Source organism: Triturus cristatus, chromosome 2_1 (genome assembly GCF_964204655.1).
Source record: "Triturus cristatus chromosome 2_1, aTriCri1.1, whole genome shotgun sequence".
NCBI classification, from domain to species: Eukaryota; Metazoa; Chordata; class Amphibia; order Caudata; family Salamandridae; genus Triturus; species Triturus cristatus.
The window spans coordinates 187,011,248-187,028,470 of NC_140581.1; the positions used below are offsets into that span (position 1 = coordinate 187,011,248).

Sequence of the window (17,223 nt, forward strand, 5' to 3'; positions counted from 1 at the left end):
ATTGCACCTGAAGCTTACAATTTTTACTGTATAGAAAATTATATTTTAACTAAGGTAGCTCCTCTAGTTTCAACTTTTTTTTATTAAAAGTTTTTATTCATAAGTCTTTAAAAATATGATTTAACACATTTTAAAATCACACAAAAGAAAATGAATTAAATATTATATGTTCAAAAATATATGGTAAGAGAAGCGCTATGTAGTCGCGGCAAAGGTAGTAGTAGTGCTTGCATTGCAGCTGTTCTTCTGGCCAGCATAAACAGTTACCATAAATATCTGGTTCAAACTAATCAGAGCACAGGACATCCAAAAGCATAGATGTTTGACATCTTGCACCACTAGCTGACCCTGGTTACTATTCATTTTTCAAAAGCTGTTTTGCTATCTGCCTTGGGTTTCTGGCACTGGTTGCCTACCTTCGCCCCTTTTTTGGGGGGCAAGGGAAGGTGGAAGGGGTGGCATACATTCATAAAGAAGTAATGCACATTAGAAGTCAGACACATTCCATATACAGGTAAAGTCATGATTCAGTTAACTTTAATAGTTGATTTCTCACAGTCTTAAAAATGTGTAGTGTGGGATCAAGGCTAAAAAGCTCTAATGATTCATAAGCAAAGGTTACTTACGTTTCTCTGAAACTTACAGTCGAGTAATATATCTGCTGACAGATTTATACAGAACTCAAGCCCCAGAATCTATCTTTGCTAAGTGACACCAACCCGTCTTATATCATAATAAGCTACAGCTTTAGTGACGATTCCTACCAACCACAGATTGAGCCTGAATACTAAAATGGAACATCCTTTTTCTACTGTGAAAAGTATCTTACATACAAGATCTTCAATCAAATCATATTTTTCCAAACCCACAGGTTCTAAATTCTTCATCCAGTAGATTAATGCATAAGTAGTTTAAACAAATCAATTCAGGCAATTTCCCATGGCAAGACCATGCACACTATGGAAAAAGAACGATTGATAGACAGAATGCAGAACAATGTCATACATTCACCCCAGTACAGTGATCTGGGCCTAAATCCATCGTTTTTTGCCCCCCATGCCATTCCAGTTTGAACCCAGCCATTTGCAAATCAGTCTTGACCCTGCGCCCAATGGGAACAGTCCCGCTTAACTGCCGGGCCAGGTCTTCCCTGGACTGGAAACAAGCATTCTAGGACCGGTTTCAGGGTTTCACCCCTCATCAGCCAGGATAGCTTGACTCCAGTGGCATGAAAGCATGGGACCCACGTCTGGGCATACCCGTCCCACTCGGGGTGACAAATGCAAAAACAACAGTTGATGGACAGAATGCAGAACAATGTCATACATTCACCCCAGTACAGAGATCTGGGCCTAAATCCATCGTTTTTTTGCTCACCATGCCATTCCAGTTTGAACCCAAGCCATATGCAAATCAGTCTTGACCCTTCTCCCAATGGGAACAGTCCAGCCCAAACTGCCAGGGCAGGTCCTCCATGGACTGGAAACAAGCATTCTAGGACCAGTTTCAGGGTTTCACCCATCATCAGCCAGGAGAGCTTGACTCCAGTAGTAGGGAGAGCACGGGACCCACGTCTGGGCATACCCGTCCCACTCAAGCACCAGAATCTATCTTTGCTAAGTGACAGCAACCCATCTTATAACATAATGAGCTACAGCTTTAGTAACGATTCCTACACACCACAGATTGAGCCTGAATACTAAAATGGAACATCATTTTTCTACTGTGAAAAGTCCCTTTCATAAAAGATCTTCAATCAAATCACATTTTTCCAAACCTACAGGTTCTAAATTCTTCATCCAGTAGATTAATGCATAACTAGTTTAAACAAATCAATTCAGGCAATTTCCCATGGCAAGACCATGCTCACTATGGTACACGATGCGTGAGGAACCCAGCACATGTTGGCAGAGGTCACTAACCTAGAGGGTATCTCAGTTTCCCTCTCAAGACCATTATCTCTTTCCTGTGCATTAATGGTTAAGAGACTTTATCAGGAATATTTTCCAACAGTGTTAATATGCATTTTGGTCCTAATCTAACATAATTCTACAAGGAACATATTATATGCATGAAGTAGTACTGGCTACTCCATATCACGTATGATATAAAACAAGAAGGGCGTGGCTCCACTCTCCAAGTGACAGGGCACCAATTACAATCAATGTAAAAAGAATTTCTCTTGGGTGAAAAGTTATAAATGTCAAACCACGTTACAAACAACCATACACCACCCTCAGTACACTCAGAATCCCATTAGTATTCAAGGTTAAGGACCCAAAAAACAATTATAAACACATACACAAAAACTAATCCAAGTATCACAAAACTTGTTTTATTTAAAATCACAAATCAATACAATTAATAATCAAATTTAGGCCAGCTGAAAAATGTATGTCAACAAATTCATGCATTAGACAGACAAAATACTTACAATGCACGAGAGACAAAAAACAAGTGAAACATTAAAAACATCATAGTTTGGTTTGTTCAATTGAATCAACTTTGTTGGAGTCTATCAACATTCATGTGATTAGACTCAAATGTTCCTCGAATATAACCATTTGACAAAGGGCGTCGACGCGTTTCGGTGGCTGTCATCTATTTGTAAACCACCTTCTTCAGGACATGAATAGTTATAGTCTCTCCAAACTGTAATACAATATCATATATGCCTAGTTAAAAAACAGAAAATAATGAGATGTATCAAATAACATAAGAATGCTCATACATCAACAAAAACATATAACATCGCAATTAAAATGTTTTTTTTTTTTTTTAGTGGTTTGAATGTGTTATAGATGGAATGGTTTCCTTGGGCCCTTCAACTGTAATATCACATAGTCAATATTGTCTGTCTACGTATAGTTTGTATATACGGATGAGAAAATGATTTTATTTGTGATGTTATATATGTTTTTCTTGATGTATGAGCATACGTATGTTATTTGATACATCTCATGATTTTCTGTTTTTTAACTAGGCATACATGATATTGTATTACAGTTAGGAGAGTCTATAACTATCCAAGTCCTGAAGAAGGTGGTTTACAAATAGATACCAGCCACCGAAACGCGTCAACGCCCTTTGTCATATGGTTATATTCGAGGAACATTTGAGTCTAATCACATAAACGTTGATAGACTCCAACAAAGTTAATTCAATCGAACTAACCAAATTATGATGTTTTTAATGTTTCACTTGTTTTTTGTCTCTCGTGCATTTTAAGTATTTTGTCTGTCTAATGTATGAATTTGTTTACATACATTTTTTAGCTGGCCTGAATTTGATTATTAATTGTATTGATTTGTGATTTTAAATAAAAGAAGTTTTGTGATACTTGGATTAGTTTTTGTCCATGCGTTTATAATTGTTTTTTGGGTCCTTAACCTTGAATACTAATGGGATTCTGAGTGTACTGAGAGTTTGCTTGTAACGCAGTTTGACATTTATAACTTTTCACCCAAGAGAAATTCTTTTTACATTGATACTCCATATCACCCAAATTTGAAGAGGTTAACTAGTATCTCTATAATATATCTGTTTATTATCAATCAATCAATCAATCACTGCATTTGTAAAGCGCGCTACATACCCGAGAGGGTCTCAAGCGCTGGGGAGGGGGGGGGTGCTACTGGTTGAAGAGCCAGGTCGAAGAGGAGTCTTCTGAAGGCCAGCAGGTCCTGGGTCTGTCGTAGGATGGTGGGGAGAGTGTTCCAGGTCTTGGCGGCGAGGTAGGAGAAGGATCTGCCGCCGGCGGTGGTTTTTCGGATGCGAGGGACTGTGGCGAGGTTGGCTGAGCGGAGGCTTCGGGTGGGGGTGTGGAAGCTGAGTCGGTTGTTGAGGTAGGTGGGTCCGGTGTTGTGCAGTGCTTTGTGTGCGTGGATCAGGAGCTTGAAGGTGATCCTTTTGTTGACGGGGAGCCAGTGCAGGCCTCTCAGGTGGAGTGTGATGTGGCTGCGGCGGGGGACGTCGAGGATGAGTCGGGCCGAGGCGTTCTGGATGCGTTGGAGTCGTCTCAGGAGCTTGTTTGTAGTTCCTGAGTAGAGGGCGTTCCCGTAGTCGAGTCTGTTGGTGATGAGGGCCTGGGTAACGGTTTTTCTCGTGTCATCCATTTGAAGATCCTGCGGAGCATACGGAGGGTGTTGAAGCAGGACGCGGAGACGGCGTTGACTTGCCTGGTCATGGAGAGAGTGGAGTCGAGGATGACCCCCAGGTTGCGTGCGTGGTCCGTGGGTTCCTGGGCTGTGCCTAGTGACGTGGGCCACCAAGAGTCGTCCCAGGCTGATGGGGTGGGTCCGAGAATGAGGACCTCTGTCTTGTCTGAGTTCAGCTTCAGTCTGCTGTCCTTCATCCAGTCTGCTACGGCCTTCTTTCCTCTGTGGAGGTGAGCTTTGGCGGTGTGGGAATCTTCGGTGAGGGAAATGATCAGCTGGGTGTCGTCGGCGTAGGAGATGATGTTGAGGTTGTGTTGTCGTGCGACGTGGGCGAGGAGGGCCATGTAGATATTGAACAGCGTCGGGCTGAGGGAGGATCCCTGTGGGACGCCGCAGATGATCTCAGTGGTTTTGGAGCGGAAGGGTGGGAGGCGGACACTCTGGGTTCTACCGGAGAGGAAGGATGTGGTCCAGGCCAGGGCCTTCTCTTGGATACCGGCGTCATGGAGGCGTGCTGATAGGGTGCGGTGGCAGACCGTCTCAAAGGCTGCTGATAGGTCCAGGAGGATGAGGGCGTCTGTTTCTCCTTTGTCCATCAGGGTCCGGATGTCGTCAGTGGCGGCGATGAGGGCGGTCTCGGTGCTGTGGTTGCTGCGAAAACCGGATTGGGAAGGGTCCAGGATGTTGTTAACTTCGAGGTAGCAGGTCACAGGTCAGCTGTTGCAGGGGCGTGGTAGCTGTTTGGTGCGGTGGTGTGTGGTGGGTTTTCTGAAGGTGAAGTGGACGCATCTGTGGTCGGTCCAGTGTGGTTCGGTGGTGTAGTTGAAGGAGACGTGGGGGCTTGCGGAGAAGATGGGGTCGAGCGTGTGTCCAGCGGCGTGAGTAGGTGTCGTTACGAGCTGTTTAAGTCCGAGGTTGGCGAGGTTGTCGATCAGGGCGGTGGAGTTGGCGTCGTTGTTGTTCTCGAAGTGGAAGTTCAGGTCCCCGAGGAGGATGTAGTCCGTGGAAGCGAGGGCGTGGGTGCTGATGAGGTCGGCGATGGTGTCACTGAACTGTGGGCGGGGTCCGGGAGGTCTGTAGATGAGAGTTCCTCGGAGGGTGGTGTTGGGGTCGGTGTGGATCTGGAAGTGCATGTGCTCGGCGGTGGTGAGGGTGTCATCGGTGTTCGTTGAGATTTTGATAGAGTCTTTGTGGATGATGGCGATTCCTCCTCCCACTCCGTTGGTGCGGTCTCTGCGGGAGATCTTGTAGCCCTGTGGGATGGCTATGGCGATGTCTGGTGCTGAGGTGGCGTTCAGCCAGGTCTCCGTCAGGGGCGGTGGAGTCTAGGAGGTCCCAGAGTTCGATGGCGTGCTTGCGAGCGGAGCGGGTGTTTAGGAGGATGCAGCGGAGGTGGTTGGGTTCTCTGGCTGGTGGTGTGGAGGGTTGGATGCTGGTGAAACTGCAGTTCCGGCAGGTGAAAGGCCCCTGTGTGCGTTTCGGGGTGGCCCGGTAGCAGGGGTGGTCTTGACTGGTGCTGAGCGCGTGGAGGGTGCTTGCGTCGTAGTGCAGTCTGGCGTTGCGAGGGGTGCGGGGTGCAGGGGTTCTGGCGCTGGGTGCGGTCCAGGCGCGGACGGGCGCAGACGGGCTTGCCTTAGGCGCGCCTTCAGTGCGCCAGCGGCACGCCCGCTGCGCGCGTCCGCTGCGTGGCCGTTTCGCGGCCTCCATATTAGGGCAGAGGGAGGGAGGAGCAGCTGGGAGGTGGGAGCGGGCGGCCATTGGGAGTGAAGGGGGCGGAGCCGCAGGGGCTCAGCGGCGGGGGAAAACCCAGGGAAAAAACTGTGGGAAAAGACGGCGGGAGAGGGACAACAGAGCACAGGGGTACAGAAAGCAAAACACAGGGGCACAGAATGAAAAAACAAAGTGGCACAGAAAGCCAAGCGCAGGGGTACAGAATAAAAAAGGGAGCGAGCAGTCAGGCGGCAAAAGCGGCAACGGAGGTTCAACCCACAGGGGGCTGCGTGGCGGATGGGAGGAGCGACCTGCCTGGTGACAGGGTCAATGATTAAGTCACTACCATGCACTGTCTAGAGTTGATAGGTCAAGCATAGATACATTTTCCAAGTAGTCTAGCCCAAGGATTTTACTTTGGCCAATTCACTGACAGACAAACAAAAACACTTTCTATTGAGCTCGTTTTTGGAAACAAATTTGTTTAATTTCACTCACGTATATAGAGAGAAAGATTTTGGAGACATGTTATCACAAGATTTAGTTTTCGCTACATAGTACCTCATTTGTTTTGATATTTCAATAGGCTAGGGAGTACACATGGTCTAGACTAAATGCACGGGCTCGTAAATCAGGACTATAGTAAGAGCCTAATTAAGATGATGTTTATATTTGTACCTCTGTATAAATGGCTCCTTAATTGGCCGTATACAAACCTCAATTCATTTGCACTTCAGCTATTCTGAAATCACTAGATTGGCTATCTAACATTGGATCACCTTTAAGTGCCTCTTCATTGTAGATCTATCTCTTTAGGGCAAAGCTCCCGACTTTCTTTCCAAGCAACTCTTTAGATATGCCCCCAACAGAACCCTTAGCTCTTTCAAGACTCTGACCTTGCATTTCGAGATTTTGTAAATCGTATCTAAATCAGACCCTGAGTCAGAGTCAAGCCACAGGGCATAGACATGGCATAAGAGGCGTGGTTTCAGTTTTTTTCTCTAACTTGTAGAAGTCAGCTTTGTAGTGAATGGACTGAGTAAAGAATAGTCATAGAATTGAACCTTGCACATTAAGTAAAAATTAATATCTCACCAGCAGATGAGGAGTCTGGTACTGACAGACAACCTTAAACCTCTAATCGCCATGATGCCTTGGAGACAGTGGCCTCTGGCACAGGTAAGCGCGGTAGGGCAGGGCACGGCAAGGGGGGAAGCCAACAGATGACAGAATAGGTATTGTTTATTTATTTAATTATACATATTCCGTCAACTGTCGACTCTCCCCCCCCACCCCCCGCCTCGCCAGCTGCGTGTACCTGTACCGGCCGCTGCTGCTAGGAGAGGTATATGGGTGTGCCCTCGTGAAGGGCATGGTGTGTTAAACTTCACATTTTGCCTCATTGCAAGCCAGTGACATACCATATGGGCACAGAAATGTGTTTCCAATAGTACCAGGCCAGGCCAAAGACGTGCCTTGCAGCATTGTTCTGGGCAATGTGTAGCTTCTAAAATGTCTTGGCTAGCGACTGTAATAAATGCTACTTCAGGTGTGCGAGAAGTACTGACTGGACTTGGGCAGTCCGATATGGCAGAACTAGAAGAGACTCCCACATAAGAGTCGAAGTAGGAAAAGTCAGTTTTGGTGAAGAGGTCACTTGAGGATCAAAGAACAATCCTACATCACATACCACTCCCAAACAGAGTGACAGATTTCTAATAGGAGGGTTTTTTAGGACCCTCCACAGATTTCAAGACTAGAATATGTGTCTTAAAGCCATTAAAGAAGAGCAAATTGTGGGAGGCTGTATCCCAAGCTTCCAACAGTGTTTAGAACCCTTTTTTTATGTGGACAACCATCCGAGATTAGCTGATCTATATTTATTGACCAAGGCTGAAACCGTAGATAATAATGTTGACCAGGATAATTGTATAACCACAGAGTAAAAAGACAACAGTAATATGTTGTTTCTTTAAAGACCCCCAACCTCTCAAGAGGACCCTCGCAACCAGTCCTTAAGGATTGAAACGCATCAACCATAGTATGAAAGCAGACTAAACACTAATTACACATAAGGTTACCCATTACCAGACTATGTAGATGCTCTAGGAACCACTGACATTACTGACTCAAATTGACCCCCTTTCTGAACTGAACAAAAAGAGGCACTAAGTTCCAAAGCCATTTAAACTGAGAGTCTTACCTCCAGAAATGGTTTTGCTTACCAACAAGGTTTTGTCCATAAAAGAATTCTACACAATAGTGTTATCTATTTACTCTGTTTTAATGTGCACATCACTCAACAAGTGAGCTCACCACCATCTGGTAAGCTAGTGGGAATGTACTTTCACATGTTTGTTCACTGCGCCAAATGCTTGACAACTTCTGTTCCATACACAATACGCTGTAAAGTGTTTTTTATTTTGTATGGTATCTGTGTTACACATTTTGTTTGAAAGTTGATATAGACAAACTAATCACAAATATATGGTATAGTATATACACCAGGCCACGTTGTTTTCCTTTATCCATCATCAGTTAGGTGTTTTTGTTTGCTTTATTTTTGACTTGAGTCACATTACTGCACCGCTACTAAAACTGACCTAGTCCACACACTTATATGACCTACAACAAAATAATAACATCTTTAAAAGTTTTAGTGCGTAGAAAAACTCGAAACTCATCGTAATGAATTAATGCTAGAAAAACAGAAATGCATATTGGTGTCTGAGCAGCACACAAACTGAAGGAGACAAGCCGCTTTAAATTTTTGCATGAATAAGGGTGGCAGTTATCGATCTACTGAGGACGATTAACTTTCTGGATGTGACTTTCAAATCTGGATACGGTCTCAATGATCGGTGACATGTTAAGGTGACATCATTCACGTAAAGAGAGCCTCTTTGGATTACGGTTTGGCCTCCGACAGTCTTGAGCCTTAAAGAGAAGAAGCTCTTCAGGGACATTTGTTTGACTTCTTATATGTTTAGTATTTTCGCCTTCACCTGCTTAGCTTGTCTGCGTCAATGTACAGTGCTCTGATACCCTGACAGGTCATGCTCGCACTATATAAAACTTCTGAAAAAAACAACAACAAAAACAATGTATAGGTCCCTTTAAGGAACTTCAAATCATACCTATTGTTTTTTTTAACTCTTTTTCTTAACCCCTTCGGTGCCACGCCCTTTCCCCCACCTGTGCCGGGCGTTGCACTAGTGGGTGGGGTTCATGACGAGATAGTCTCGTCATGGGCACAGCGCAACCGTGCTCCATGACGAGACTATCTCGTCATGGGCACTGAAGAGGTTAAGTGTGTGGCAAAATGTAGGTTTTGTCCTGAAGAAGGTGGCAATAATCTGTGAAGTCACTGAAACGCGTCAACATATTTGATGCACTGAATCTGTCTAATATCTTGTTGCACTAGATGGTGATCTTTATATTACATCATGTATAATGATCAAACGGATTGGTACAATAGAAATAGACAACTGTTTGCTGGCTTATTTGTCTCTCCCTCTTTTATTTTGAATATATTTATGTTTTTCACTGAATTGTGTTATTTTTAATTGTGTAATACTGCTTTTAATCTGTAGGACAGTGATATGATCATTATATTGTTGAAGACATTTATTGTAACAATTTGCAACTGAAAAAGGTTCTGTGAACACATCATTAAAATATTTGTGCTCCTTTATATTGTTGTGGTACTGGTCCTGTTTAAGAGTGACATTAGCCTGAAGATTGATTTGTAAAAGTGTGCAGAGTATATGTATGTGATACGGTGACTTCCCAAGGGGATATTCAAATTAGAACTGTGGTTCTAATTCCTGGGGTGCCTCTTAAATGCTACATTTAGGGGCGTGGGTGCAAGTATCCAATGGACTCCTAGCCCCAGCAGCTACCCTGCTCCTGAGGTCACCTGTGTCACCTTTTCTACCCAGAACCCTCTATTCTATAACTTTAAAAAATGGCAGAAACCTTCTGTGGCTGTACAGACCAGGTAGCCCATCCTGTGGGTGAGGAAGGGCTCCTTTTGGGGGTTTACACCTCATGATTACAGAATTTTTCCAGCTGCCGGGAAGCAAATGTGCCTGGAAGCTGGAGGAGGACTGTTTCCTCCTTCGGGAGGCAGCCTGGTTGCATATTAGAGGCGGTGAAGCTCACCGCCTTGATGTGCAACTTCATTAGCCAACCTGTCACGGAAGGAGATTTCACCTTCTTCTCAGGCAGGCCTTTGTTTCTGACTCCTGGGACAGTTCACACCTTCTGGCAGGGGGTCAGATTCCTGTCTTGGCGGCAGCAGCTACAGGCTGTCAGCCAGAGCACAAGAAAGGCTGGGGCAAATAAGTGGGTAACCTCTAAGCATGAGAATCACATCAGGGATGAGGAGACAAGTTGTTTGATAGCAAACATGACATATTCCTGTGGGACCAAAATGGAGATGACAACCACAGGGGTTCCCGGGTGCCAGCCATGTTATCCTTTTACCCCCTGATCACTTATGGTAGCCATTAATGGAAATAGGCTGCTATAGATGTATATAAGCTTTCAGTTATATCCCTACACCTTTAATATACTGCACCCTGCCTCCTAGGCTCAGGAGGCATCCATTAAAACAGTGCATTGACCTTGCTACACATGGTGAGGGCAAAGTAGAGTTTGAGCAGTTTGCACTGCTCATGCAGTCTGCAATGGCAGGTTTACTTGTGTCACTCAGGCTGGCGTAAGCAGTGCTTCGGGCCCTGGTGACCCCTTTAACTCCTATGTTCTGGGTATTACTGGTACCAATTACCAGGGACTTATAAAGGGGGTTAAAGTCATTGCCAATTAGGGTTACTAATTCACATGCATCAGTTTTAGGGTGAGCGCACTGGCACTAGGGCCTGAGGCCTAGGCAGCAGGCTCCAGTACACTTTCAGAGTCATAACCATCAGCTTTGGGGCAAAAAGTTGGTGGGTGGGGGGGCCCACACAAAAAGGGCACTTTCCTACAAGGATAATTACTGAAAATAATTTTGCTAATTACAAATTAGAATACTGAAATTATTCTATGATTAGGAAACAAACCGGTGAGAGATCTCTAAACCTAAAATAGTTGACATGTCCACAAATGTAACCAGCCTTCGCGGTCACCTCTTCCTTTCGTATCAACTCCACTTAATATCTGCGTTGTACAAGGGATACTGCTTGATTGCCTAATATTCTGCGGCGATTAAGTCATCACAAAAGCCTTTCTATTTGCTCCTAAATGCTGGCTACGTAAACAGGCTGTCACGAGATGTGGATAAATGACACATTGCAGTAATCATGGGAGAAGATAAAAAATGGACGCTTCCAGTATTTATCAGGAAGTGACTGGGGACCAAGAATGAACGGCCACAGTGCAGCCTGATTAAGGCAGACATGACACGGACTGGGAGGCTTCTCTCTCCATTAGTAATGAGGGGACGCTCTACCAGCTTCGCACACTCCACTGAGTCAATGATTCCTTGAGCCAACAGTCGGCATCAAGTGGATTTATTTATGCTACTTGAGATGAGTTTTAGCCAACACAGAACCCACAGCCCACATTCTTTGGATTATGATTGTGATTCTGTCCTGTGTGATACAGGTGCCCCTCCCACCCTGTCACACTTCACAAGAAACATGTTATAGTTTCACTCACACTAACAAAACGTGAAAAAGACTTATTGCATACAATAAAGCACTATTCAAACAAATTAAACAAATGTGAAAAAAACAATATTGTAGGCCTTCTTAAACCATATCAATTGACGGTCAATGAAGTTATATGTTGTGGGTTTTAGGTACTTAACAGTTAACACAACGCCTTTGTTGGGTAAAAAAGCAGGGCATCCAATGCAAATTTAATTCTATCCAATCTAAACTGGTCTATTGTCTTGGAGTGGGGACTCCTTGTAACTGATGCTAGGAGCATATCTTATTTATTCCCTAGTGCGGTCTTCTTGCATTAAAACCCCTTGCGGCGTATCACTGAATTAGAAATCCCTACAACCATGCATAGCAGAGCGGCTGCAGTCAAACAGAGGAAGCAAGACAGACACCTGACCTAGCTAGGATTATCACAGAAATAGTGAAACAAGTAAAACCAATCCTGCAGAAACATAACATATGCTGCAAAAAACAGCTGCTATGAAAAGTACTGCAACACCCCTCAACATCAACCCTGCCAATGGCATCCATTCAAAGTTTCTGACATGGCAGATTTATAAGAAGCAAGAGAGAGCCAATATATAAATCAAATGATAATTCTAGTTAAGCTCTAGTTAAGTTCCAGTAAATTAAGCGAAGGGTAGTGGATTGGCATTACCTTATGAAGGTCCTGGAGGTGTTGAGATTTGGTGTGCACTTCATTGCTAGGGTGCGCCTTTTATATAGTGAAGGTTGGCCGCCTGTGCTCAGTCCCAAGGAGCATGCAATAGGGGTGCCCGTTGTTCCCTCTTCTCTTTGCCATAGCACTGGAGCCTCTGGCCATCCAGATTCTATGGGATTCGTCCCATGGGGTATTGGGGGAGGGGAACAGTTAACCATCTGGTGTCCCTTTACGCAGATGACACTTTTTTTAATCTATCGGCCCCACAGAGATCCCTTCCTCTTCTATTACATCATTTGGATACCTTTAGGGAACTCTGCGGTCTTAGGGTCAACCATAGAAAATCATTAGTCTTCCCTCTAGGGGTCCTGGCCACTCAGGAGCCGAGCACCCTTTTGGGGCTGCTCACATGCTGGGAACCTGATCGGTTCCGTTATCTAGGAGTCACAGTGCCACATACACCAAAAAACACACATGCAGTGTAACACTGAGAGGGTTACGGCGGGCCTGCGTTCTTCCGTCCACTTCTGGTCTACTCTATCTCATTATCCCATATAGGACGAGGATCTATCACCAAAATGGTGTTTCTACTCCGTTGCCTCTACATGAGGAACCATTCGTTTGATACCCTTCCCCGTTTGGTCTTTTGGAGATTAAATTCCCTTCTTACTACCTTAATATGGGCAAGATGTAGAAGCAGAGCAGTAAGAAATTTCCTTGTCCTCCAGTTAGCAGAGGGGGGGACTGGTAGTTCCCAATCTGGAAGTGTACTACTTGGCGTCACAGATACAGCATGTGCTGCACTAGCTCGCAGAGGGGAGTAACTGGGAGAAATCACTTTTGAGAGACAACACGTGTTCCGTCCCTCCCACAGCTCTTGATGGCGGGTGGTTATGACGAGTCGACGGTCCCAAACCTTATAAAGCACACAGCCTCACTGTGGGAAAGGGCTGTTAAAGTAGTACTAGGGAAGGCTCCTTTTGTCTGAGAGTTTGGCTTTTGGGACCTTCTAGCATTTCTAGTTCTTGCAAAATCAGTGGATGTGACCGCCTGGAGAGCAGGGGGTTGTAACAAGGAGTTCCTAACCTTTGAGGTGGCACAGGATTCTTATGAAGTGGAGTCCAGGCAGTTTTTAGCTCACACTGGTTATAGCAGCCACAGCACAGGATATATGACCCACATTTCCGGAGACTCTGTCCATGTCGCTCACTTTTCGGTGATCAGTGGAACTGGGTGGGGGTCGCCACTCAGTCTCTCATTTCTACAAAGCCATGACGGCTGACTGTGTCAGTATTCCGTACCCCACTCAGGCTGCCTGGGATAGTGACCTAGGGATCCCACTGGCAGATGCACAGTGGTATAGGACATGCACACTAGTTCAGTTCATCCCCAGCAATGCCAGGTTCAAGCTCACCCACTTTCATTTTCTACATCACCCCTATTCCTACACTAAATCAACCTGAGTAAACCCAGCAACTGCCCTAGACACTTCTGGCAATACTTAGATAGCTCAGGCAGCCCCCAAAGTAAACAAATGAGCATCTGATGTGGCTGAATTAGCTGTGGCAGAGAGGCATGATTACGAAAATGTAGACAGGATGATAAAGCAGAGAAGGACCTGGGAGTGTGGGCAGACCTTGCAGGTGTCTCCTTCAACTATTAATGATGACCCCACAGATAATGATACTTGAAGTCCTACCCCATGGAGGTGGAGGGTGGGGGTTCATTTAGGTGTGATAATCCTGTATCGTTTCATGTTACAAATGCACTGACTTCTCCTTTTTGTCACATGATCAAAGATGACTTTTTGTATTTTGTACTTGTTATCCTTAAACTAATAAAATCAAAAAATGATTTCTTGAAGAAAAAGAAAAAAACTCAACGATGGGTGGTTCCACAGCGAAGGGAATTTCCAAATGGATTTCATTACAAGGTTTATGTAGCAAATAAATGAGCACCAGAGGTTAGTTGTGCTAGACCTTCGAAGGTTTTTCTCTTAGGCTTACTACCAGGAATAAGACTCTTGCAGTCGAGTATGTGGAACATGTGTTGTCCTAGGTAATCTTTCCTGCTCTGATTTTCAGTCTTTTCCAGTACTTAGGTGACAGCACCAACCATCTTCTCCAAAGTCATGAGGACTATTTGTTGGATAACAGAAGCAGCGCTCGTCAGTAAGTGAGTCTGACATCCATTCCATTATACTGGAACATAACTTCTGTGGTCATAAATGTTCTCACATTTTGGGATTCTTGTCCTTTCTAAAATAAAATACACTACTGATGCCTGGATCTGCAAAGAATTCAGTCTAAAAGCAACCACAGAAGATTAGATTTTTGTCCTTGGCACATGTCAAACCCACCAACTAGGACTTTGATCTAGGTTCAAGCTGGCTTCAGTAGCAGTTGTCCGGTTTGCCCAGATATCATGTCAACTGTTAAATGCTATCAGAGGTGCATGTCCTGTAACCCTCAAAAATATAGTAAATACCCACTGTTAAAAAAGTTTATTCTAGAACTTTAAATACCAAGTGTTATAGACCTCTGGACGGTTATCCAGTAATAAATACAATTTACATAGATGCAAGATTCTGTATATCACCCAGTCCAGTTTCTGCTGCTGCTGTGGATCTCAGAAGATATTCCTGAATGTTGTAGACAATGTAATAAGTATTGTAGAAGAAGGTGACATAGCTATAATAATATTCAACTTTCTACTGCATCTGATACAATGTCAAATGCTTTATTTTTACATGTCCTTACTTCAATTGATGGTGTGAACAAACAATCTCTGCACTCACCCGCCTCTTTTCTCTACAGCCATTTTCAGACCATTAGATTGTGTGCTATTCTTTCAAAACCCAAACATCTTAGTTGTGTGGTACATCAAGAATGCTCATAATCCCCTTAACATCTAGGTAAAAACCCTACTTGATGTGATGCCTATACATGCGCTGTAGTGTAAATCATATGAGGAATTCACTCAGATTATGCTGAAATTAGAAAGTGCACCTGATCAGCATAACAATATGAGTCATGGATGACCAATAGTTGCCAACAGTTAAATAGGGGAATGCTGAACAAAAGCTAAAGTCTTCATCCTTTCCTAAGTGTTTCAGTCAGCAGCTAACACAATTTTCAAAAGATGAAAACCTGCCATGAGCTCACAAATAAGTTATGTAGCCAATAACATCTATGAAGGGTGACATGGAAAGCCTTGCAAAACACGAAGAAAGAGTGGAACTAGCCACTGGAATTGGTTCCTTTGTGGGTCAGAACATAGGCATTTGACGAGTCTAAGGTATGAAGGATAGTCTTGGTGAGTCTGAGACAGCGGCGAATAACAGTCACAAACTGAGTGGTAAATCCAGTTATTCAGGCCTCTTGAAAAAGGCACTTTTTCCCAGTCTTATGGGTAACGGCAGGGTCTTCCACAAAGAGGATCTGTGAACATCTGTGAGCACGAATCATTCTGGGTCCAGATCATTTAAATCCAGGTGGCAAGAAGGTTGAGGTTAGACTACCTTAGTCTCCTACTAGGAGACCGCTATCCCAGTGCATGGAAGAGCAACAACCTGCAGGAAAGGCACAGTGTTTTGAACTGAGACTTTTCCTTTGACAGGAAGCCTATACAGGGCATTTTTTCACAATTAATCTGTATTAAAAAGGAAAAGAAATTAACTGATAGGCATATGATTTAACAATAAAAGAGATTCCTACAAATGACCTAAACCAATGTGTAATCATGTAAGAAAGGGGAGAGGGGAAAGAAGGTAACATATCAGGAATCACACATGTGTTTTAGCAGAGCATCAGTTCAACTTCATCCCCATACGCATAATGACGTTGGTAAAAGCAGTTGTAGATGCGTGTACGCTCTAGCTGCTCCCATCAACGAGCTTGACATCTGCATAAATAACAAAAGGAATTATATGCCACACATCATACATAATATATCCTCTATTCCTCTGTGGTGTCATCCCCTGTTGCTCTGGTGGATTACACCTGCCAGGAATAGAGAACAGAGATTAGGGAAAAAGTTGAAATATCACTATCCACAGACTAGATGACGCCATATAGAATGTTCGGGAAGGATGTCTGTTCAACCCAACCCCAAGGGGTAAATTGGGGAGGCGCCTCCATCAAGGAGGTCTCTTCAGCGAGGGTGGTGCAGGTAGAACGCCACATTCCTTTAGTAGGAGGCCAGATCAAGGACATGAAGGGGTCAGTACAACAGACATAACCCCAGTGCTGGTGTCAAGGCAATGAATATTGTGTAGGGTCTGAAGGGGAGACCATGATATAATCAGGATGGGTATGGCACGCAGCCCCATTTTTTGGGTCCAATGGAATTTAGAAAGTTTCTTTTTGGTGGCCTTTATCAATAGTATTGCAAAACTCCACTCAAGAGGGGGCCACTGAGAGAACCAAAATAATATTTTCAGGAATCACTGGCATAAGGAATGATCTAAAAAGTAGTCATATGTGGAAAAACGCACTCTGGGAGCATCATTGACTGGTGGTGTGAAAAAGAGGTCAATGTCGTACAAAACTCTCAAATGTTGTATCTTTGAGGCTGGAGTCGGAGGACAGCCTATTACATAGTCGAGCCAATTGAAAGGTAACTGTGAGGGATCAGTGGGCCTAACAGTAAGAACTGTGTTCAGACTGTTGGGAAGAGCTAAAGGAGCTTCATCCATTCTTTGATATCTTTCAGACAGTGTGTTCTTCTGCATGGATCATTAGATTCCCTGCTCTAGTATGAGGTGGATGAGCATGTAGTCTGCAAAAAAGTCATAGCTAATGTGATATGTTTCCTGGATGCAAGCTAGTAGTACCATAAAGCTACTGAACAGGATCAATGAAAGGGCTACTTTCTGATGTACTGTATAGTCAATGTAAGTAATGTCAGAAGGGAAGAGCCAAGCTAAGCTTGACTTGCTACGTGTGGTTGCTTGAGAAGGATGTGAAGCAGACTAGAACAGTTTTGAAAGTCAAATAACTCAAAAGCATGTTATATTCAACAA

General features: G+C 44.2%; 1 protein-coding gene across 2 annotated transcripts in view; it reads right to left on the reverse strand.

Moving 5' to 3' along the window:
• The window catches only part of DYM (dymeclin), a 1,124,226-nt gene that overhangs the window by 1,751 nt on the left and 1,105,252 nt on the right, over nucleotides 1–17,223 (reverse strand). The window lies entirely within an intron of this gene.